Genomic DNA, 24,219 nt, shown 5'->3' with positions numbered 1-24,219 from the left:
GCGAGCGAGCATTAAAAGAGGTGCCGCAGCACACTCCCCACTTCTGAAACTTCCCTGTGTTTTCTTGATCCTATCAGCTTCCTCTCCCATCAATATTTGAATTGGGATGTATTTAAAATGGAATACGTTATGACAACAAGAATGGATAAACTACAGACGCATACAGTATAAATGAATCTCACAAACAATGTTGAATCAAGAGCGCCATTTAGGAAGATACAAACTATATGATTCCATTTAAATAAAGTTTAGTGATAGGCTAAACAAATCTATGTTGTAGAAGACAGATTAGTGTTTATCCTTGGGGGAGGGGCTGTGAGTGGGAGCAGAGAAGGGGCTTCTGGGGGGTTGATAATGTTCCATTTCTTGATCTTGGTGCTGTTTACATGAGTGTGTTTACTTTGAGAAAATTCATTGAGCTGTCCACTTATTTATGCATCTTTCTCGCTATATGCTAAACTTTGTTAAAAGTGAAGTAAAAAGTAGAGTGTTGTTTATTTTCTGTGGAGTTTGGCAGCAAATCCTGTTTATCTCTCATGTAGTGGTAGAGATTTTCTGCCAAGGCTGGAGTGGAGGGGTCATCACTTACAGGAATCAGAGTTACAGGGCACTTCCTGAGCATAGAAAGAATAGACCCCTTCCAGCTTGGCCATTTCATTTGTGCTGTCTTGGAACCAGACTGTCTAGCAGTTCTGCCTAAAGTCAGGTGAACAGTGGTGGTGGTCATCTCCTGCCCCATTGGTCAGGCTGCTCGGACATCCTCTCTACCTGATCTGCATAGAGACAGAAGGCGTAGACGGGAGCACAAATGGAGTAGGAAACAGTATATTTCTCTATGGTGTGCTTATGTCCAAATCAGAAACCGTGCTCATTCTTTCATTAAGAAATGTAATTGCTAGCTCTCAGGGTACTGTTCTTCAAACTGTGATTGGAGAAAGGGATCTTTCTTTTTGAGTTCTATGAAAAACTAAAAATTCTGTGCTTTGATAATGAATAAAACAATCCTTCCAATTATAAAGACAGAAATTCTGTATTGAAAAGTTATTTTCATAGAATAAAACCTCAGTTTCTTAAGTCAGCCTTTTGCAAATCGGGGTTTATGTATGGATTACCAAGAAAATCTTCCCAATAAATGTACTCGGGCATGTTCTGGCTTGTTTGATGTATACGTGAAGCTTTGGGGGAGGTGAGTGGTACATTCGTCTCTTTCATTTGCTGCAGTCTTTCCTTGGAGCAGAGTGAATTTTAGCTGGTGTTAAGATGGAGAGAGGTGACTTCTGTAGTGTTTTTGTAGAACTATCTTATTCTTTTAAGCATACAGAAAGTTAACATGACCTGACTGCTTCAAAGGAAGCAAAATGCTTTTGTCTTAAATGTATTCATCATTTTGGGGGAGGAAAAGCCATAATGAGTCCTTTCTTTGTCTTTTTCTTAACCGAATTGCAGCAGATGATACTTAAGCTATTATCTAGCAACAAAAAATTCCATGCTAATGTAAAAAAAAATTGCCTGCCCAAATTCCTCTCTACTGGGCAGTAATATAGCCAAGTTAAAAGCCCTTTTGAGATGGAGAATATGACAAGGAAAGTGACACACCCCCTAACCAAAGTGGGCTTTCCAAGAGCTTCCAGAATAAAGCCACTCTCATTATGGTTTCTCACACTGGTTTTTGTTGGCAGCACTTCTCAGGAATCATTTCCTCCATGGGGGAAATAAAGTGGTAGAATCATTCATGACTGTTGCAAAAGGTGAAGTAAGAATTTAAATTGAGAAAGGCAGTTAAAATATTATCTGAACTTTTGAACTTCCTGAACGCATAATTATTCTTGAAAATCTGTACAAGATGGGAAAAGAGAATTAATGTCACTTAACGTATTGAATTTTAGAGGAATACTAACATTAAATATAGTACTTCTCCCATAATTTTTTGATTGTTGAGTACAGGAATGACAAGAATTTTATGAAGACACTTCTGATTGATAAGATGCAGTATAAACAGAAAGTTCTCTTAAGTAGTAAGGTGAATGTGTTTAGAACTTGAACTTGTCTCTTTTTGCTTAGAAGTCAGCATGATTAATGCAAGACGTCCATCTGTACCTCCACCCCAGATCTTTCTCCTAAGCTGTAAATCTGCATATCCAACTACTTACTGCACACATTCCCTTGAATGCTCCAAAGGTATGCTAATTCAACAGGTTCAAAAGAAAACTCATCATCTCAGCTTTCTCCTGCGCCCCGTAATTGAGCCTTTACTACTGTTTCCTATTTCTACTTTCTATTAATCATTGTTAAACCAGTTTCCAAAATCGTGTGTTTAGGTATCATCCTTGGGTTCTGCCATCTCAAATGCTACACATACCAATCAATCGCCTCTCCTAAGCCTCCTGAAGCCACCACTTTCTGCATCCCCACTCTTGCCCATCTAGAAGAGACCACCATCATTCCTCCACTGGCTCCCTTAGCATTATTCTAACTAGGCTTCCTGGGTCCATCCATCCTTTTGCCTCATTTAATCCATTACCACCAGAGCAATCTTTCTAAAACTCAACTCTCAGGTCATTTCTCTACCCTCTTGTTGGGTTTCTATTCTTAGGATAAAACCCTTAACATGGCTTTTAGGATTCAGTTATGATCTTGACCCTGCTTACTACTCTAGCCTCTGTGAGTTCCTATTGTCTCTGAGTATGTCCAGCTATCTTTGGTGGCAGCAAGGGACAGAAAGAGCAACCGAGGCAGCAGGCTGTCAGATTGGCTAATAACCCAAGCAAACTCATAAAAGCCACTAAGTCCAAGATGAGGTCTTTCTGAGGGATGATGGTGACAAGACACTTCATTGATTTTCACTAGCTGCAACTACACAGGTGAGAGAAAGCCCTTCGCTGCAATTTCTTACCTCGCCAGGCTCTGGGCAGCCCCTTTCATTTGCCACCCAAGTGCTTCGCCCATGATCTCATTTTTTGTCCTGGACTCAAAGTCTTCCAACTCTCCCCATCCACTCCACGTGACCCTAGTCTTGGTTGCTGTGTGCTTCATTTACATGAGGTTTTGCTCCTTATTAAGCTTGGGGAGCGGGATCTCATAATTGGGACCATCAAGACAGATATTTGAGCTTAGGCTTTGACTGTTTCACTTAGTGGATTCCAGCTAAGTGGATATCTTTGGTTCATCCTAGTTTTAGTCCCAAGATCATCCTGGTCTTCTCCTTTATACTTTGTTATTATTTTCATATATCTTATTAGGAAGGAACACTAAAAACATTAATTTAGTGCATTACATTTCTATTATGGCAACACATGAGCTATTACCAGCATGCAAGACCGCCTGCAGAGCCTGTGAAAGGGTTTATTTCCCTCTGCCTGATTAACCTAAAACCCTATTTTAATGCAATAGATTTCTTTTCATATTACTCACCTCTCACCATTTTCCTTCCCATCCAAGGCTCCAAGCAGACTAAATATCTCTCAGGTTCTGATTTTTGCCATGCTTGCTTTCTTCTCAACACGTTTACACAACAAATTGCCTCGAGACCACTGGGATCATACGCCTCCTCTTTGCTTGGCTACTTCTTAATCTCTGCTTAGACCTCCCTCCCTCCAGAAAGTTTGGGTTAGAGCTTTTTCTGTGTGCCCATAACCCCTTCCCCTTCTCTTCGCATCACACTGAACACACTCTGTTGGGTTGTTTTGAACGTCTGTAAGCTCCGTCACAGCAGCGTGCTTGTCTTCCTTGTGCATCCTTGCATCCTCAAAGCCTGTGGCAGTACCTGGCCCAGAGGAGCTACTTAATGATCATTTCTTAATGATTGAATGACTAAATCACTCCATTAATCTCTGAATCAGTGAATCAATGAATTTACAATCCTATAGAAGTCTTTGATACTCTAAGAAGTTGAAAGTTTATTTCCTGAAATTACATATTAGTTTCATTTCTTAAAGAATCTGATTTATCACTATTTTCAGTCATCACTACTGTGTTTATTAAAGCCTTGTTACTGTACGGTAAAATGCATGAGACATCTAATAATGCCTTAAGAAACCTGTTTCAGGCCTCTTTGTCAGCACTTTCCATTTTATATGAAATTATTGGTATTTGTGTCTCTTTCACCTGTAAGACATGAAGTGCCTCAAGGGCAGTGACCATGTCAGATTCATCTTTGTATCCTCACAACCTCATATCTATGCAGTGTCAGCAGTCAGTAAATGTGTAAATGCTTAAGGTAGGCCTGAAATCAAATCTAGGCTCAACTACTTTCTGTCTCTGACACTTATCTCTGTACTTAAGCTCTCAAAGCCTCAGTGTCGTCATGTGTAAAGTGAGAATTCAATTGGTGTAAAAGATCACCTTGCAGGGTTGTTGTGAAATATTACATAAAATATACTGTGAATTAGTACCTGGAACATATAGAAATTATGAATAAGCTAGACTAAAGGATAAATCTAAGCTTCTTTGTGAAGAATTCTGGTATATCAGAATGCTAATTTTTCAGTCATAGGCTGGCAAGACACAGTTTCAGATCTAGTAAAATCTTTGCAAAAGAAAGCAATGAGGCAACCTTTCCAATTTTTATATTAAGGATATTTGTCTGAAATAGAAAACAAAGTGAGAAATTGAGATGCAAATAAAATACACTACAGGACAATTTATGGAGAGTTCAAATGTATCAGTTGCATAATTTGTCTTATGAATATACTTTTCAAAAAGGAAAACAAATTGGACAAAAGACTGTAAATCCTTGAAAATGAGATGCACGCTTGGAGACAGCGTGTAGAAAAAAGGACAAGAAAAGCATAGCAGGACTTGCTCTTCCCTAACTAAAATGCCATAGCATTATCTGTAATGTGTTTACGTTTTATCACTTTAGTAATTCTTCTTCTTTTCTTTGAATTAATAAGAAATCACCAAGGAAAAAGGTTCTCTAGTCATAATGTGTTTCGGAAAGTCAAGATGTTAAACATTCACAGTATAGGACTGGGAACCAAATTTACAAGAGAAAGAACTCTACCCTTAAACCTGAAGCCTCAAATTTCTCAGCATAGCATGCTTCCATTTGCTAAGGCTGAGGCGTTTTGCTGGCGTGGTTTTTCCTGTATTGTTTTATTCATCTTATAACTCTTTCTTTGTATTGATTTGTCTGATGATTTTCATGTCATATACTGTTATTTTAGATGGAATTTGTAATTTTTTTTCAATTGTTGGCTCTGTAATTATTGTAATTGCATCTTATTATGTAATTTGTGTAAATATATGCAATCATGGAATTAGAACACCCAGGTGGTGATATGCAATGTCACAATTGCAGTGGTTAAAGATGGATAATTTTTTTAGTCTTTGGGGGAAAAAAACCTAAGTAAATATAGTAATTTCAGGGGAGAGCATTTTAGCTGTCTGAATTGATTGCCCAGAGAAGTCAACCAAACATTTTTATTTAGTCGTAGATATGAGATTTTGGTTTTGCCTGTACTTATAACAAAGAGATTTGGAGATCTGAGTTTTAAATAACAAATTTGATACCTGGTGAAACACTTATAGAGAAAGTTCCAACATGAACTTTAAAACATAAAACACTGAGGATCAGATGTTTCTAAAGATACCTTTCCTTGTAGGTTGTTATCAATGTGAATTTGAAGACGCATTTATTAACACCGTGAACTGGATGTGTATTATCACCACTGACATCTATATCTATAAAATTAAAGTTGTTTATGTGGATGTAGATAAAAATGCAGGTAGTGGTGATTTATATGCCATTCAGAATTCCTGTGACTAGAAAATTTGTTCCTCTAATTACTCTTTAGGTAAAGAGTATAGTTAAATAAGTAGTCAAGGCCAAAAAAACCATAATTCAAATTCAGCACCCACTGGAATCCTAGATGATGAAAACCAGGCTTTAATAAAGATACCCCCATTAGCTCTAGGATTCCCTGTGCACCGAGAGACCACAGTCCATTGAGCTACATTCATCTTTAATTAAAGAGCTGCACTTGCTATTAGAAAATGAGAGACGAGCAAGTAAGCACACTACTCACTCAGGGAAGACTTGCAGTGGGTATATAGATCTTTGTTAAGATTTTAACATGTTTCTAAAAATTCCTTGGTGGTAATAATAATCATTTGTGTATTTGAGAATTTAGAAAGTGAAGAGAAAACATGTTTTCTACCAAAATAAAACAAGATTGATCTAGTTATATGCATTAAAAAAATTTTCTCTGAAGCATTCACATAGAATATGTCTCCCATGGATTGGCTGCATTCATGGTTTTAGGAGGAAGGTATCTTTTGCCTTTGGGCCAAGAAGAGAATCCAAATTTTGGTTGAAAACAAAATTTTCTATTTCTGTGTTCTAAGTGTTTTGGAGACACAGGTTGCAGGTGGGAGGCTGGGACAGATGACACATGGAGGAGAGAAGTGAGTCAGCCACCTTGCACAGCTGCTCTGCATTGTCTCTCCCAACCCATCCCTTGTTCAGCATCTTAAGAACAGTTGTGCATTGCCAGAGAGGCTCTCCATCTTGTTTTCTCTTTAGTTCCTTTCAAAAGAAAAAAAAAAAAAAAGCCTAACTCTTTATGCCCTATTCAGATGTCATATGTTGATCTTACAGACCAGAACTAAAACTTCATTACCCAGAAATTTTCTCTTCCAATTTGATCTTGGTCTAAATTGTATTTTTCAGTGAATGGAAAAAGTAAAGTTTCTTTAAACATCAAGATTTTGGTATTCATTAGAAAATGAATGAAATTATTAAAGGATGGGATTTTGAAGCGCTCTTCAGTGCTCAGTAAAGACAAACCACAAGGCGTGAATAAACTTTACCATATTTCTCTTTCAGTGCTCCAGTTAAAATCTAGCTGGTATGTCATTGGCATTGCAAAAAAATAGGATAATGTTTGTCAGTACAAAATTTGAGGCCTTTTCTCACCTTTTAGGTATTCTTGCTATTAGGATATACCTTAAAGTTACCTTGGCTTTGGCTTCATGGCCCAAACAATGAATTTTCCCTTATGTTTGGTTAAACGAACATGTTAGTACAGTTTCCCTGTAAATTAAGCTTTGTGTGTCAAATGCCACCAAAAAATTTAGTATAGATTTTAACAAAGTAAGCTGACAAATAATTATAATGAACAAACTAAAACATCCTAAGTAGAATTGCTGCTCTTCTTGAGAATTAATTCCTCCTAGATTAATTGTGGAGTCTCCGCAGGAACCCCTTTAGGATGAGTAGAAAGTCAGGTGGGCAAGACTCTGAGCCCTGCTTCCTTCAACTATGCAAGTTTTGATTTGGAAAATGGAGTTTTGAATTCATTATTTGACCTTGCCGAGAACCAAGATCTTAGGCATGTGCTTTACTATTGCTCTTTGCACATGTATACATAAAAACAAAGAGGTTTTTATGTCTTCAATTTATAATGAACGTTAATGATACAAATAATCAACACAAAATAAAGCTGAAGAGACTAAAAGAGCATAGAGTAAAATTTGTGATAGACGAAAACTGACTTGCTCCTCACATTGAACATTGCTAAAAATCAAGCTAGGAAAAATTAGGCTAAATATTGACATCAGGGTGAAACTGTCCTGTATTTGTTTATGAGTTATTATTGAGCTAGGATCACTGACAAATATATGCAGTGTGATTCAATCATTTGGAAAAATTAAACTGACAGCCTACACACACCACACACACACACACATTCCTATTGCCTCCTGTTAATGGAGTTATAAATAATTTGAATCTTTGGTTTCTTATTTTTAAATAGATAATTTTTTATCCAAGTGACATATTAAAAGTAATTTTTTTTCATTTTCAGCCTTTTTTAATAGATAAGAGAGGGTACATGAAACCACCAATCAGTGAACTACTTACAGTCACCTGGTTCCTGAGGACAGTGCCTCATTTTAGTTGAGACCCTTAAATTAATAACGCTTGATGCTTACACTTATAAACTCTCAAAGTAACTTTTTAAAAAGAAATTTAATGAGTTGGATAGAAATTACCTTCTTTCTAAAAGATAGAGACATAGGCAAGAGTCAAATTGATTGATGTGCCTGAAATCTTTCCTGGCTTCTAACACAGTTTGAAAGTGAGGAAAAGAAGAAAGCTCAGTTAAACTTTTCTAAATATGGGGGTCATTTTTCCATAGCATCAATGTTGGAGAGACAAGTCAGAAGAAAGAGATCCCACAACAAGCACTAGACAGTCCTCTTTCCACAGCTTTAGTGTTTGTGAAATTTTGATACTTTGGACCCCACTGAACACTCTCTTTAGCTGGGTAGCAGCCCAGATCACTTTGTTAAGTGGACTGCATCTATTATACACACATACACACACACAGATTTAAAATGAGGTTTACTGACGTGAAGTGACCTCTACAACTGAAGAATCATAAAGATTCTGTTATGCCCGCTTCTTCTTTTCTTCTCCCTTTCTTTGTATTCATAAGTTAGGATTCCCAGAATGTCATTAGGATATTGTAAAGTAGTAGCATTAATATCCTACCTTTTCACTTCCTCAGGTAAGCACCTCTCTATTCTTTTTACCAATGCCTTGGTTCTCAGACCGTTGTCTTTCTCTTCAATCGTGTGTTTGTGTGTGTGTGTGTGTGTGTGTGTGTGTGTGTAGGTTGGCAGTTTAATTTTTTCTTTCTGAGCTGGTTTGTTTGCCTCTGGGTTTACCCCTCCAAATTTATCTTCCATGCACCTGACTGGGTGATCCTTCTGAAGAACAAATGTGACCATGGCACTCCCAATTTAAGCGGTTTCCAAGCTTCCTGGGTGCCCTGAGGATGGAGCCAAAGCTCCTGCAGGGTGTAGACAGGCCCTCCCATCCACCCTGCTCGCGTCTTGGCTCCTGCACTCTCAGCCAGTCATGTATTTTCTAGCACTAAACAGTGTAGTTTTTCACATGCACCAGTTATTCACACTATCTAATCCCACTCCTAGATTGCCACCCTGCCCAATCTCACAAATCTCTGCCTTCTTCCCTTAGTGAGTTTCTATTCATTTTTCAAGGCATGGCTCAGCCATCTTCTTATCTGAAAAGTTTTCTCTAACAGCCTCTCCCTCTACAGGACAAGGTAACTTTCCTTTTTTTTCCAGAAGAAACATACCAGTGGTCACACTGGGTATAGATGAACCAACTGTCTCATCTGCTAGGCTGTGAGGTCTTTGATGTTAGAACCTGTATTAATTCATCTTAACGTCCCCAGTGCTTGACGGTGCTGAGTAAACGTGGGGTGCACCAAGCTAAATTCCCAAAGATGAAGCCAAGGGCTCTTAGTTCCTTAAAAAACTAAACTTCTGACCTTTCTTCACTATAATCTTGACAAACTCAGAATACGTTTACCCTAAAATATCTTTGTAATTGAAGCTAGAGTGAGAATGAGAACTGTAGTGTTAAAGAATGAAAGTTTTAGCATTGTGCAAGAAATAATAGAAAAGAGCTATAACCAGTTTCACTGAGGTCTGCTAACAAAAATCAGAGAAAACACCATAAATATGGCATTAAATAAGGTGGAAAGCTATGCTGAAGCTTGAAGATGGAAATATTTGTGGAAAAATAAGGCAGTGAGAAATAACGTCCTGTATCATGTTTTGACATGCTGTATTCATCTTTCTGGTGATGACAGTTTTTCACATGTAAATTAGGGGGGGGAAAAAAGGGAAAGTGTATGCATGTCATATCTAGTAAAGGAGAGTCAAGTATCTTAGAATAGTTTCTCTAGTCAGCTCTATATATCTGGCCTTTTGAAGTACGGGTGAATTTTTTAGTCTTGCCTTCTACAAAGAAATAACAAAACTTAGAAATTTTAAAATCTCAACTGCTATAAATTCAGTGACTTTCCATGAATCAATCTTATATATTCTTTGACATCTTAGAGGAAAACAGCCATAGGACTGATAATCTTTGGTGAATTTGAGACTCATGTGACATAGAAACTGTGAAGAAATTGAAACTAAAAGTACTGATATTTAGACTCTTTTAAGAACCTACCAGATCAGATATAATGACTATAATAGAATAGTGTACTTGTCTCCTTTACCAAAAACTCCAAAATAACACCATTAGTATACCCAATCTGGAACTTTAAATTGTGGTTTACTCTGAGTGCTTCATAGACCCTCAACCCACGGCTCCCTTCTGATAAGTTTCTTATGTATAGTTACCAAACTTTGTACCCATACTACCTCGCTATGCTGGTCACAGATGATTGGATCAGGGAACAGTGGTCTGCCCAGAGTCAGCCTATGGGCTAATCTTACAAAACAGACGTGGCCAGTCAGGCAATTTGTACTGGAGAGTGATTGGCCAACCAATCCAATACTCTCTTGAAGAGTGTGAATACAGAAACACAGATAATAGAGAGATACCAAAGCCCACAGACACAGAGATAATAGGCAGACAGTAAGCAGAAGCCACAACAAAACAGAAGACATAAGGTCAAAAGAAGAATACAAAGTCAGACTTGGGTAAAGGCAGTAGAAACTATCATTTAGTGAGAGGTTAGTGTCAGGAGAAGTGGAAACCAACAAGCATAATCAGAAGTAAACTGAGACATGGTTAGGATGAAGTAACTAGAATGAGGGAGAGTAGCCAGAATGAGTGGGAAATAAAGTGCTAGAGGCAGAGAATGTAGACTACCTGCTAGAGAAGTTTGATGGTGAAGAGAAGCAAAATTTAGTGGGAATTGTGCTTGAGGGACTTTATTTAGGATGGAATAGAGATGGGAACGAACTTATGGGCTAAGAAGCTTGGAGCTGAAAGAGAAACCACAGTTACTGAATGTGGCATGACCCCAGAGAAGAAAACTGAGACAAAACTGGGGAGGGGGTGCTTAGCCTTTGAAAGGAGGGAGGAGCCTTCTCCTGACACAAAAGGAATGAAGAAAAGATGGGGTGGGGACACCAAGAACTAGAAAGAAAATGAGAGAGACAAAGAGCTCTTCTTTTCCTCTCTTGGAGACGTGCTCTTGGGCATAAAGAAGAGTGAGAAACCAAAAAAGGAAAACAATGAAACAAAAAGAAAATCAACAAAACAAAAAGCTAGTTTTTCAAAAAATCAATAAAATTGATAAACCTCTAGCAAGACTGAAAGAGATATAAAGAGAGAAGACACAAATCACCAATATCAGAAATAAAACAAGGATATCACTACAAATCTGGATCCATTAAAGTGACAATAATGGAATAGTATGAGCAATTGTACATTGATAGATTTGACAACTTAGAAGAAATAGACCAATCCCTTGAAAATTACAAACTACCTCACCTCAACCTGAATAGTCCTAAAACCATTAATGAAATTAGATTTGTAATTTAAAAGTTCCAGAAAAGGAAATCTCCAAGTGTGCAAAACGAATTCACCACTTGAAAATCAATTGAAAGGCTAAAGGAGAAAAACGTCGAATGATATCAATTGATACAGAAAAGCATTTGACAAAATCTTACACCCATTCATAATGAATACTCAGCAAGCTAAGAATAGAGGGTAACTTACTCAACTTATTAAGAATATCTACAAAAAACATACGGCTAACATCATACTTAACAGCAAAAGATAATGCTGTCCCTCCAGGATGGGGACAGGAAGGAAAGGTTGTGTGGTACCACTCTTGGTAAGCATAGTAATGGAAGTTCCAGCCACCAACATAAGGTAAGAAGAAGAAATTTAAAAAGCATATGTATTGGAAAGGAAGAAATATAACTATCTCTTTTTGCAGATGACATGATTATCTACATAGGAAGTTCCAAAGAATCTCAAAAAAAAAAAAAAGAAAGAAAGAAACCTATTAGAACTAATGAGTTCAGCATGGTCACAGGATAAATGATCAACATGCAGAAATCCACTGCATTTCTATATACTCACAATGAATATGTGGAAATTGAAATTAAAAACTTGAAATGATTTACAATCACTCCAAAGTAAAGTAATACTTAGTATAGACTTAACAAGAACATGTACAGAATCCATATGTTGAGAACCACAAAATACTGTTGAAAGACATCAAAGAAGGCAAATAAATGGAAAGACATTGTGTTCATGGATTAGAAGATTCAACATACTTGAGACTTTGCAATTCCTGCCAAACCCAAGCCACAGACAAACTTATTCTAAAATTTATATGGAAAGACACAGGCCTCATAATAGCTCAGACAATCTTTAAAAAAAAGGAATACAGTGACAGTAATCACTCTACCATATAGCGAAGCCTACTGTATAGCTACAGGAATCAAGATGGTGTGGTATTGTTGGAGGGATGGGCACATAGATCACTGGAACAAAATAGAGAACCCATACAAATATGCCCCACTGACTTTCAACAAAGGTGCAAAAGCTATTCGATGAAGAAAGGGTAGCTTTTTCAACAAACAGTGCTGGAGCAATTGGACATCCATAGGCAAAAAAAGTGAACCTTGACTTAGACCTTATACCTTATAAACCAATAACTCAAAATGCATTATGGATTTAAAGTAAAATATAAAAATATAAAACTTCCAGAAAAGAACATTAGTAGAAAATCTTCAGGATCTGAAGCCAGACAGCGTTCTTAGTCTTGACACCAAAAGCATGATCCATAAAAGGAAAAATTGGTAAATTGTGCCTCATCAAGATTTAAAACTTTTGCTCAACAAAGACCCTGTTAAGAGAAAAAATAAGATACAATTTAGGAGAAAATATTTGCAAACCACAAATCCAACAAAGGATTAGTATCTAGAATATATAAAGAACTATCAAAATTCAGCAGTAAAAAAAATAAAACTATCCAGTTAGGAAATGGACAAAGATATAAACAAACATTTCACTGAAGAAGATATATATGGCAAATAAGCACATGAAAAGATGTTCAACATTATTAGTCATCAGTTAAATGCAAATGAAAACCACAGTGAGATATCACTGCCTACCTACCAGAATAGCTCAATAAAAATTAGTGACAGTACCTAATGCTTTGCCAGTAACTGAATCACTCACACATTGCTGGTAGGGATGTAAAAGGATACAGCCACTTTGCTGTGCTTGACACAGCAAGCAGTTCAGTAGTTTCTCATAAAACTGGTTATATCATCTAGGAATAACAGTCTGGTAATTTATCCCAGAGAAATGAAAACTTACGTTCACACAAAAACCTGTACAAAAATGTTCATAGCAGCTTTATTCATAATAGTCAAAAACTGGAAACAACCAGATGTCCTTCCATTGGTGAATGGATAAACAAATGAGCAAATTGTGGCATATCCATGCCTTGGGATACTACTCAGTAATAAAGGGAATAAATGAGTGATACAATAGCCTGTATGAATCTGCAGGGAATTATGCTGAGTGAGAAAAGTTGATCTTAAAAAGTAACCTACTGGATGGTTCCATTTATATAATATTCTTTTTTTTAATTTTTATTTATTTATTTATGGCTGTGCTGGGTATATAATATTCTTGAAATGACAAAATTAAAGAAATAGAGAAGAGATTAGTGGCTTCCAGGAGGTTAGGGAGAAGAATGGGGGTGGGCGGGAAGGGAGATCAATGTGGCTCTAAAAGAGCAGCATGAGGGATCCTCATGGTGATGAAAATGTTCTAAACACCGACAGCATCATCAATACCCTGGCTGTGATACTGCACTTTAGTTTTGCAAGATGTTACAATTTGGAAGATACTGCACGAAAGGCATACAAGATCTCTCTCTATTATTTCATGTAACTACATATGAATCTACAGATATTTCAAAACAGAAAGTTTACTTTAAAAAATTAAACAAGGGACTTCCCTGGTGGCGCAGTGGTTAAGAATCCGCCTGCCAATGCAGGGGACATGGGTTCGAGCCCTGGTCCGGGAAGGTCCCACATGCCGTGGAGCAACTAAGCCCGTGCACCACAACTACTGAGCCTGTGCTCTAGAGCCCGACAGCTACAACTACTGAGCCTGCGTGCCACAACTACTGAAGCCCGTGTGCTCTAAGGGCCTGCATGCTGCAACTACTGAGCCTGTGTGCTGCAACTGCTGAAGCCCATGCAGCTAGAGCCTGTGCTCCACAACAAGAGAGGCCACCGCAATGAGAAGCCCACGCACCGCAATGAAGAGTAGCCCCCGCTCACTGCAACTAGAGAAAAGCCCATGTGCAGCAACAAAGACCCAATGCAGCCAATAAATAAATAAATAAACGATATTGCCAAATGAAAAAAGAAAGAGCGAGTGCAGGATAGAAGCAGAAATTGGAGACTTGCAGCCATAGGACAGCTCACGTAGAAGGCACTTGGTTGTCAACTAGAGATGAATGAAAGGTTTACCGAGTTCCATCATTAGCCCCGCTGAGGTTAGATTTCATGGATTTGAAGCAGAACAACTGACATAATTAAGTGTATTTGGAAAAGCATGATCCCAAGTTATGACTGCCCCCTGCCACATCTAGGAAATACCATCCAGACATTCACAGAAACTATAATGTATCAGCTCAACACTTCAAAAGTTAATGTGCCATTCAAATGAAAAGAAACTGCATGCTGTACTCCTGGCCTTTTGCAAATGCATCAAATGAAAGTCCTATTGAAAGCATGGTCAGATAAACACAGCATGATGGTACTAAAATGAGCATTAAAGCCGGGTAGGGGAAAATCAACACTGCTGTGATACCAAAGAGTGGGAGAGACAGATTTCTGCTGGGTTGTCTTAATTTGTGTGTGTGTATGTGGGCACGTGTGTGCACGCAAAAGCACCAGTATATTAGTGTAGATTAGTATTGTATGTGTGTGTAAGTATATAAGTGTGGATGAGTTGAAGCCTGAATTAAAGACTTTTTCTTCCAGATAAAAGAAATATTTGTATCTTCAAAGTCCGCGAACTGGTGTCTGTTCAGTGGCATTGCTTTTGCACACCACTAAGCCCTTCCACTCCAGTGCCAACTGTGAAAGGTGAAATGCAGAACATTGAAGGGGTGCTCCACTACCTAAGTATCTAGAGATAATGCTTCCCTTTGGGAAGGTTCATTCAAATCACATTTCATGATGGCAGGTCCATCTCATGCATCTTTTTTTTTTTTTTAATTAATTAATTAATTTATTTTTGGCTGTGTTGGGTCTTCGTTTCTGTGCGAGGGCTTTCTCTAGTTGTGGCAAGTGGGGGCCACCCCTCATCGCGGTGCGCGGGCCTCTCACCATCGCGGCCTCTCCTGTTGCAGAGCACAGGCTCCAGACGCGCAGGCTCAGTAGCTGTGGCGCACGGGCCCAGTTGCTCCGCGGCATGTGGGATCTTCCCAGACCAGGGCTCAAACCCGTGTCCCCTGCATTGGCAGGCAGACTCTCAACCACTGCGCCACCAGTGAAACCCCATCTCATGCATCTTGATATACCAACCACAGTTATTTTGACATAGGAACACACAAATGTTTGTTGCATGGTTGAATGTATCCACATGTATTATTGAGATCTAACTTTGTGTCTACCAGTTTATTGGACTTTCTGGAGGATACCAGAGTACTTAATATACTTTGCTTCTCATGAAATATTTATAACCAGAATTTTCGCATGTCTTCTTTTCTCTGCAGTGTCAGCTTTACTGGTGGGCTAGTTCAAACATGTTTCTTTAGCTTCCTCACATACTGTCACCTACATACCAAAAGTTCTTCTCTACTCTTCCCCTGAACTGGAGCATCAGCAGTCCTACTAGCTTAAATCTCTAGGGTTTTAGACCAAGGACAATTTCAACCAAGGGGACCAAGAGGTTCCAAGAGACCTTGAAGAATTAAGAACTATGCAGTCTTTTGAGTCCAAACATTCCTGACCAGTACAGACCCAAAAGCAGTAATTAGATTTTTTCACTTTTTAAAACTAAAAAGAGTAAATAATTCTGGCTGGCCTGGTTTCCTTAAAGATTCCAGCAATCTATTTGAATTTGCCAACTCAAAGCCAAAGACACATTTATCTTTGCTACCAGAGTAACTCATACTTGAAGATCATAGAGGTGAACAGACCAGTGCAGAGTCCATTTTTCTGCCTGCAGTCAGTAGTGTAGTCAAATTAATTCATAATAAGAACAGTCTGTCCTTTCTTTGAAATTTCAAATGACAGAACCTCTCGTGGAAATACATTCAGGAGTTTTAAAACCTCAGTCATTAGGGAGTCATCCAAGCCAAATATTTGATACCGAAAGAAGAAAAACAATAAAGAGTTTGTGTCCTACATGAAACACTCCATCATCAGTTATATGTTTTGAAAACAAATATAGAAAGAAAAACCTAGATTCTAATTTTTTACAGAAGTTACATTAATAAATGTAAGCATTCCTTCCATTCTTTGAAACTGGAGGAGATACAAATTGCCATTTCAAAAACTGCATGTTTTGCTTTAAAGAGATGACATTTTAAAAGATAACTACTGACAAACTGTCTAGAAGAGATAGCTGGGACTTAGACTGACACAGTTTAATCCATAAGCCAGGAACACTGAAACCAGGACTTCAACCCACAAGCAGCTATTCCAGGCTCCCTGGTTACTGAAATCCGCTGTGTCAGCAGAACTCTGCAGCGCCACGCCCCTCAACTCCAGCTGACACATTTGTGGGAAAACTGAGCAAAAGTGTCTGCCTGATTGGAACAAAGAAATAGGCATCAGCAAGCGATTCCAGGGCTCTTTTCTTTCTTGTTATTTATTTTATTGATTTTCTTGTGAAAATGAAGCAAAGTAATAGTAGAAAACTTAGAAATTATTGAAAGCTCTAAAAGAAAAAAAAATCAAGTTATAATCCTGCTATCAAGTGATATTCATTTTTATCTTTGCATATAGTTTTCTAAAATTAAAATAGTATGCTTATTTAGAAAATTCAAGCATTATAGAAAAAAGTGTAAGTATCCCATCATCCAGAGGCAACCATTGTTAATATATCATCCAGTCATCTCTTTATTCGTACCTACACACACAATTATCACTGTAATTTATGTAAGGGGTCATTCTCCGTATCATGGCCTGCATCTGGCTTTTTTAATTCAATCAAATTTCAGGGAGATCTTTTCATATCAGGAAATATAGAAAAACATTCTTTTTAATGCATGCAGATAATTCTTTTAAATGAATGGATGGTTGTTTTAGAAATTATGCAGCCAGCCCTTATTTATGAGTATGTAGGTTGTTTCTAGTTTTCTGTTCTCTAAAATAATGCTTCAGTGAAGCTCTTTGTACATCTGTTCTTGTACTTAATAGCTCTTTGAGAGAAATTTCTAGAGAAGGAATTACTGGGTCAATTTTGATATGTTTTTCAGGACTACCAAAAAAAAGATTGTGAGGATGTATGCTTTCACTAGTCAATGTGTAAGAAAGGTGGATTCTTCATACTGTCATCAGTATTACCAATATTTTCCCAATTTACTAGAAGAAAATGAAACATTTACACCATTCATTAAGTAAAAATGATAGGTCACTTTTACTAATAGTTTTTCATTAATAGTGCAAACATTTTCCATATATTTATAGACAGTTTAATTTCTTTTGTGAACTACCCATTTTCAAACTAGGATTTTGTCTTTTTAAAATTGTTTTGTAAAAATTTATTTTATGTTATAAATAAATACTTCATGTCTATAGCATATTGCAAATATTTTCCCAATTTGCCATTTGCCTTTTGATTTGTTTATGGTGTATTAAAATTATGTATAAATGTTAATACTTTCAAATAACAACTAATACATAATTTTATGTCTGGCTTTTGTCTTTTTAACATTATATTGTTTTTACCTTCTCTTATTATTAAAATTTCTAGTAAAATATTTTAATGAATGTTTAAAATACACTTTAGGAATGTACCATTGTTTCTCTGTTTCCTTACTGTCAGCTGTATTTATACTGTTCCAGTTTCTCACCACTATAAATAATGCTGTATTCGAGGGTAGTGAGGTGATAAGCAGATGGAAAAAATAAGGTAGCTGTGATCTTCAAAACTTTAGCAACAGGAGAGACTGAAAGTGAAATGAGACTATTTTTCCTTTTTTTTTTCAAAGAATGAAAATCAACTCCCTACCACTGTGGTTCTGTTGTCATTCCTGAGTTTGTGGCACATGGTTAGTACTTTTTTTTTTTTTTTTTTTTTTTAATTTTATAGCTACTTTATTTATTTATTTATTTTTGGCTGTGTTGGGTCTTCAGTTCGTGCGAGGGCTTTCTCTAGTTGCGGCAAGCGGGGGCCACTCTTCATCGCGGTGCGGGGACCGCTCTTCATCGCGGTGCGCGGGCCTTTCACTATCGCGGCCCCTCCCGTTGCGGGGCACAGGCTCCAGATGCGCAGGCTCAGTAGTTGTGGCTCACGGGCCCAGCTGCTCCGTGGCATGTGGGATCTTCCCAGACCAGGGCTCGAACCCGTGTCCCCTGCATTAGCAGGCAGATTCTCAACCACTGCGCCACCAGGGAAGCCCCTTTCCTTTTTCACTATTGGGAAAGGGGTCAGGGATTTATTTAGCAAAAGCCCAATCGTGATACCTTCAAAAAAGATGAGACGCATGTTAAGAAAAAATAACCCTGGTGGAAAAATAAATATACAGAGGACAATAGTACATTAAACTTGTGTGATTTAGTAGACATGATTTTAATTGAGCCTTCAAGTTTTTTCTTTGCACTTGTCCCATTTGTTTTAATGGGACATAAAGTTTTTTTCCCTTGACTGTAGAGCCCCTCAGGATCTCCATCGCATTTTGTTACTCTTGGCAACAATAAAATGTATCCATTCTCTTTAGGCTGGTCTAATAGGTGGCATTATTGCGTTATTCAAGCATTTAAATTTGATTGATGAACTTATCCATAAAGGTTGTACATAAATCTGTTAAAGTCATTTATTTGTGATTCCAGTAGAATTGTGTATGCCAGTATTAATGCTGCTTTCCCGGAGATTAACCATATGTTGTAGGGCTTAACTGGGGGTTCAGAGTAGAAAGTGATCTTTTCAATGTGTGATTATTGGGGAAAAGGAAGCTTGATGGGGGTAATCTGGGAGCAAACACACACTGGGAGGAGCCTCAGGTAGACCTTATGTTACTTTGCTGTTATTCAGCAATTTATATTGTGGGACTTCTAGCACCAATGAAGGTGAAATACAGTCTCACATTTTACTACCAACTCTGTTGTTTCTCTCTATTTTTTCTTTACTAAGACCAGGGAATAGAACATAAAGGTCGACAGCTTTTTCTTAATCTGAACTGTTTTGAATATTGTACTTGTATTTTCATCCTTCATTGGTTTTTAACGTGATGTGATGTATTATAGCTATATTCATTATACTGTGCTGCACCAAAATTATGCTGTGGAAGTGGGACTTTTAATAAAAGGAAATGCTTGTGATTATTTGTGCTGTATCAACTGTCACATCAAGTCCTTAATATACTGTAATTCAGTAGGGGTGTTTTTTTCCAATTTCATAGCAATAAATGCAGCACATTGGTTCCATTGCCATACCTAGGTTTTAGAGCTGTTTTGAACCATTGAGAGTTTTGCTGGTAGTTTGTTTCCATGGAATTTCAACTAAATCAGATGGGTGAGTCTACCACAGCTAGTAAGGGTCAGGTGCGTAATTGGATAGCTGTGAGTGAAAAGGTGACTTACTTTGGAAATGTGCTTGTCTACTCTTTTTGTTTGTTTGTTTGTTTTTCAGTTTTCTGTGCTTGTCTAGTCTTGAGTAGGCTCGGAATTTTTCATCTTTGCTCTTCAGGATGTAGCCTCTTGCCATCCCTACTCCCTTGGCTATTGGGGTTCTGTTTCCTGTCCATACCCGCACTGTAATGTTAAAGTATCTGTCTCCCTATGTGCATCCTACCAGAATTCGGGCCTATCATCTGTATATTCTCAGGGCTTGGTGCTTATCATGGGCTCTAGCACAAGGTGACATTTGATTAATTCAACTGAGTGAACCCAGTCTTGCCATCTTAACTTACTAAGGGATTAATACATGCAACTGATGATTAAAATACAAATCCATCTTCCTTCAAACCTTCCTTTCTTCCTTTCAAAAATGTTTGTTGAGTGCTTGCTTCAAACACTGTTCTTGACACAGAATATGGTGGTGAAAATGGTGGAAATAACCCCTGCCTTCAGGGAGTTAAAAAATCTAATGAAAAAACTCAGTAGTCTTATTTGTCCAATTCACATGTTTTTAAGTTTCAGATTAGAGAAGCAAATCAAGTATCCTCTCATATTAAACAAAATTGGGGACTTTGCCACTGGCGGCATGGTATAGTAGAGAAGTATAGTAAAGAGCTGTGTAATCCAGTACTGTAGCCACTTTGCCACGTGTGGCTGTTAATACTTGGGATGTGCTAATCTGCATTGAGGTGTACTGTAATTGTAAAATATGCCCCAGATTTTCAAGATCTAGTATGGAAAAAAGAATGTAAAATATCTTATTAATAATTCATATATTGATTATTATGCGTTGAAATAATAGTTTTTATATTTTAAGTTTAATAAAATGTTATTAAAATTAATTTCACCTAGGGACTTCCCTAGCAGTCCAGTGGTTAAGACTCCACACTTCCACTGCAGGGGGCACTGGTTCGATCCCTGGTCGGGTAAGATCCTGCATACCATGTGGTGTGCCCAAGGGGAGAAAAGAATTAATTTCAACTAGTTTTTAAAAAAAATTTTTGTGACTACTATTTAATTTAAGATTACAGATGTCATTTGTATTTGTGGCTTGCATTGTATTGCTATTGAATACTGTGAGTATAGAGAGTAGTACAGCATAGACTAGAGGCAGAAAGCATCACTTCAAATCCTAATCTTGCCCCGTACTGGCTTTGTGGCCTTCAGCAACTTACTTGACCTTTCTTTTGCCTTACTGTATCTTCTTGTAAAATCAAGATAGCAGTAGTACCTAACTCATACTACTATTATGAGGAAAGATGCATAAATCTTTTAGAACAGTGTCTGGCAAACAGATTACACTTTTTAAGTGTTTGTTGAATAAGTAAATAAATGCAGTGGTCACTAGCACTTTCACGCTAGTGGGTAGAATTATCAAAGGGATAATGTCATTTTTAAGTAGCAGTCTTGTGACGAACCTATATTTTTCTAGGGGCAGTAGTAGCAATTATAGACTAACATAGTGAATATTTTTGATGGTTTACTAGTCCAATTCGCTTCTCCCTGCCCTCCTCTTTCCTCAGAGCAGATGGAGGGAAGAGAGTAAAGCTCAAATGAATTAATTACCTTTCTCTCTAGCAGGCTATTTGGGAGAAGCATGCTGAAATAAATGGCAAATTTACAAAGTTTTCTCTTACATTATTGCAGTTCTCTATTACTTTGTGTTGTTTCCTAGAAAGAAATCTAAAATATGAAAGTCCAAGCTTCTAAGTTTGAGAATGGATTCTTGGCAAAACAGATCCATTAAAGAACATTGTTGGCAATCTGTATGTATTTTTAACTAATTAGAGAGAAGACACTTTGAGGTCAGTCAAAAATTCAGATATTTATGATACCTGTATTTAAAGAAAATATATATTTTTTAATAAATCACATGTATTTTGATAGTTGAATCCTAGTCTATTCTATAGATAGTAGGAATTTCTTTTTGAATCCCTTATTTGTGAATATTTAAGTTGTTTCATTTTTTGCTATCACAACCAGAACAGCAAATATCTTCATATTGCATCTTAAAGCATTTGTGTAATTATTTCCACTGAACAAAATCCTAGAAGTTGAATTCCTTGTTCAAAAAAATGTGCATTCAAAATTTTGATATATGTTGCCAAATTGCCCTTCCAAAATGCTGCAAGTTATTATCTTGAAAACAGAGCTATTACTAATATTTTTTGCCAAACTGCTAGGTGACAAGTGTTAAGTCATTAAGTGTTTTAAAAAATTTTACTTTATTGAAGTAGAGTTGATTTACAATGTGGTGTTAATTTCTGTTATACAGCAAAGTGATCCAGTTATATATATATATACATATATATATACACACACATTCTTATTCATATTCTTTTCCATTATGGTTTATCACAGGATATTGAATATAGTTCTCTGTGCTATACAGTAGGACCTTGTTGTTTATCACATTTATATATAATAGTTTGCTTCTGCTAATCGCAAACTCTCGGTCCATCCCTCCCCCAACCCTCATAAAAATATATATGGATTGTGGCAAAGAAACTGTTTTTTTTTTTTTGCATTTTACTTATTGATTTTATAATGCATTTAACTATTTTTTCTTGTACCTGGCAAAGAGACTCGGTTTTTTTTTTTTAACATCTTTATTGGAGTATAATTGCTTTACAATGGTGTTAGTTTCTGCTTTATAACAAAGTGAATCAGTTATACATATACATATGTTCCCATATCTCTTCCCTCTTGCGTCTCCCTCCCTCCCACCCTTCCTATCCCACCCCTCTAGGTGGTCACAAAGCACCAAGCTAATCTCCCTGTGCTATGCAGCTGCTTCCCACTAGCTATCTATTTTACATTTGGTAGTGTATATATGTCCATGCCACTCTCTCACTTTGTCACAGCTTACCCTTCCCCCTCCCCATATCCTCAAGTCCATTCTCTAGTGGGTCTGTGTCTTTATTCCCGTCTTGCCCCTAGGTTCTTCATGACCTTTTTTTTTTTCTTAGATTCCATATATATGTGTTAGCATACAGTATTTGTTTTTCTCTTTCTGACTTACTTCACTCTGTATGACAGATTAGGTCCACCCACCTCTGGCAAAGAGACTCTTAAGGTGACAGCACCAGTTTGAGATTAGAAGTGGATCCTACCCCAGTCGAGCTTTTGCTGAGACCACAACCCCAAAACCTTGATTTCAGCCTTGTGAGACCCTAAGCAGAAGACCCAGCAAAGTCATGCCCAGACTCCTGACCCATAGAAACTGAGACAATAAATATGTGTTATTTTAAGCCTCTAATTTGTAGTAATATTGTTATTCAGCAATAGATAACTAATACACTGATACTTTGACTTATCCAAATTTTCACCTCTAAGCTTATTTTGTGGGTAAAGCAAGATATATATGCATTGAAATTATTGGAACTCATTGTTCCTTTTCTCCGTTTTAGTTGTTTCTGCCATCTTAGCAAGCCTAACTGAGGGATTTAGGTGTATGATATTTAATAATAAAATCAGTTATCATGTTTATAGTATTTTATAGCCTTTGAAAGTTTACCTGCAATAGATTTTCAGTTGGAAGGTGATGACTCAGTTTCTCACATTTGTTTTGACCCAGTTCTGTGGTTCAGAATGTATCAGACACATATATCTAGGGTTCCAAGGAGAGCTATGGACCAGAGAGAGATTTTTTTCAAATCATTAGCATATTCCAGATGGTAATTGGAGCTACTGAAATGGATTAAATCACTTGATCATCCATAGAAGGTAAAGAAGACTAAGTACAAGGCCCAGGAAAGAAACAGCATTTAAGGGACATAAAGAAAAAGAATCAGCAGCAGGGAAACCAAGTCAGGAAGATCAGCAGAGATTTAGGAGAAAATGATGTCAGGGATGCCAAGAGTTTCAAGATAAAGAGAGTTCCAAAAAAAAGAAAAGTAAAATGAAACCCGAGTTAACTGGATTTAGGAATTAGAAAGTGATTTTTTTACCTTAGTGAGATGGGATGGAAGTTGGATTTTAATGTCACTAAATAACTTAGGAATGAGAAAGTCAAGGTAAATATTCACTTAGGTGATAGCTAAAGGGGAATAAGGAGTCAAGAAAAGCTTTTTCCTTAAATGATGGAAGAGACATTTATGTTTGTTATCCATGAAGAGTTACTAGAAGAGAGGTCGTCGGTATGGGAAAGGAAGAGGATTACTGTTAAAGCGAGGTCCAGGATTTTGTGACAGGGCATGGGTGGGGTGGACAGCATGAAGAATTAGCCATAGGTGGGGGAGAACACCTTTCTCCCAGACTAGAGGAAAAGAAATTAGCCTACATGTGGAAGTAAATACATTCTAGGTGTCGGGGTGAGAAGTCAGGGGATTTACATGAATTTAGTCTTCCCATGTGCTGAGTAAGTGGGGTCCTGTTGAATAGGGGAGGTGGGAAAACGTGTACAATTGCTGATGGAAATTAGAGAGGAAGTTAACTGAACACAAATGAGAGTCTGGCTGAGTACAGCTCAGCTTCTAAGAGGAGGTGAGAATCTCACCAAAGCTGAATCAGTACCATTCTGAAATCTCACTTGGAGTTGAAGGAGACAGGATTTTGGTTTGTCTCCATTAATGTGTGAAATACCTCGCAGCCCAGCTTTTAAGGCTGTTGCCAAGG

At 37.4% G+C, this 24,219-nt stretch overlaps 1 protein-coding gene across 4 annotated transcripts in view; it reads left to right on the top strand.

Annotated features, from left to right (window-relative positions):
• ST6GALNAC5 (ST6 N-acetylgalactosaminide alpha-2,6-sialyltransferase 5) overlaps positions 1-24,219 on the top strand; it is a 171,564-nt gene that overhangs the window by 35,356 nt on the left and 111,989 nt on the right. The window lies entirely within an intron of this gene.

Source organism: Balaenoptera borealis, assembly GCF_965194805.1.
Source record: "Balaenoptera borealis genome assembly, chromosome: 1".
NCBI lineage: Eukaryota > Metazoa > Chordata > Mammalia > Artiodactyla > Balaenopteridae > Balaenoptera > Balaenoptera borealis.
This window is presented reverse-complemented; position numbering and strand designations above follow the sequence as displayed.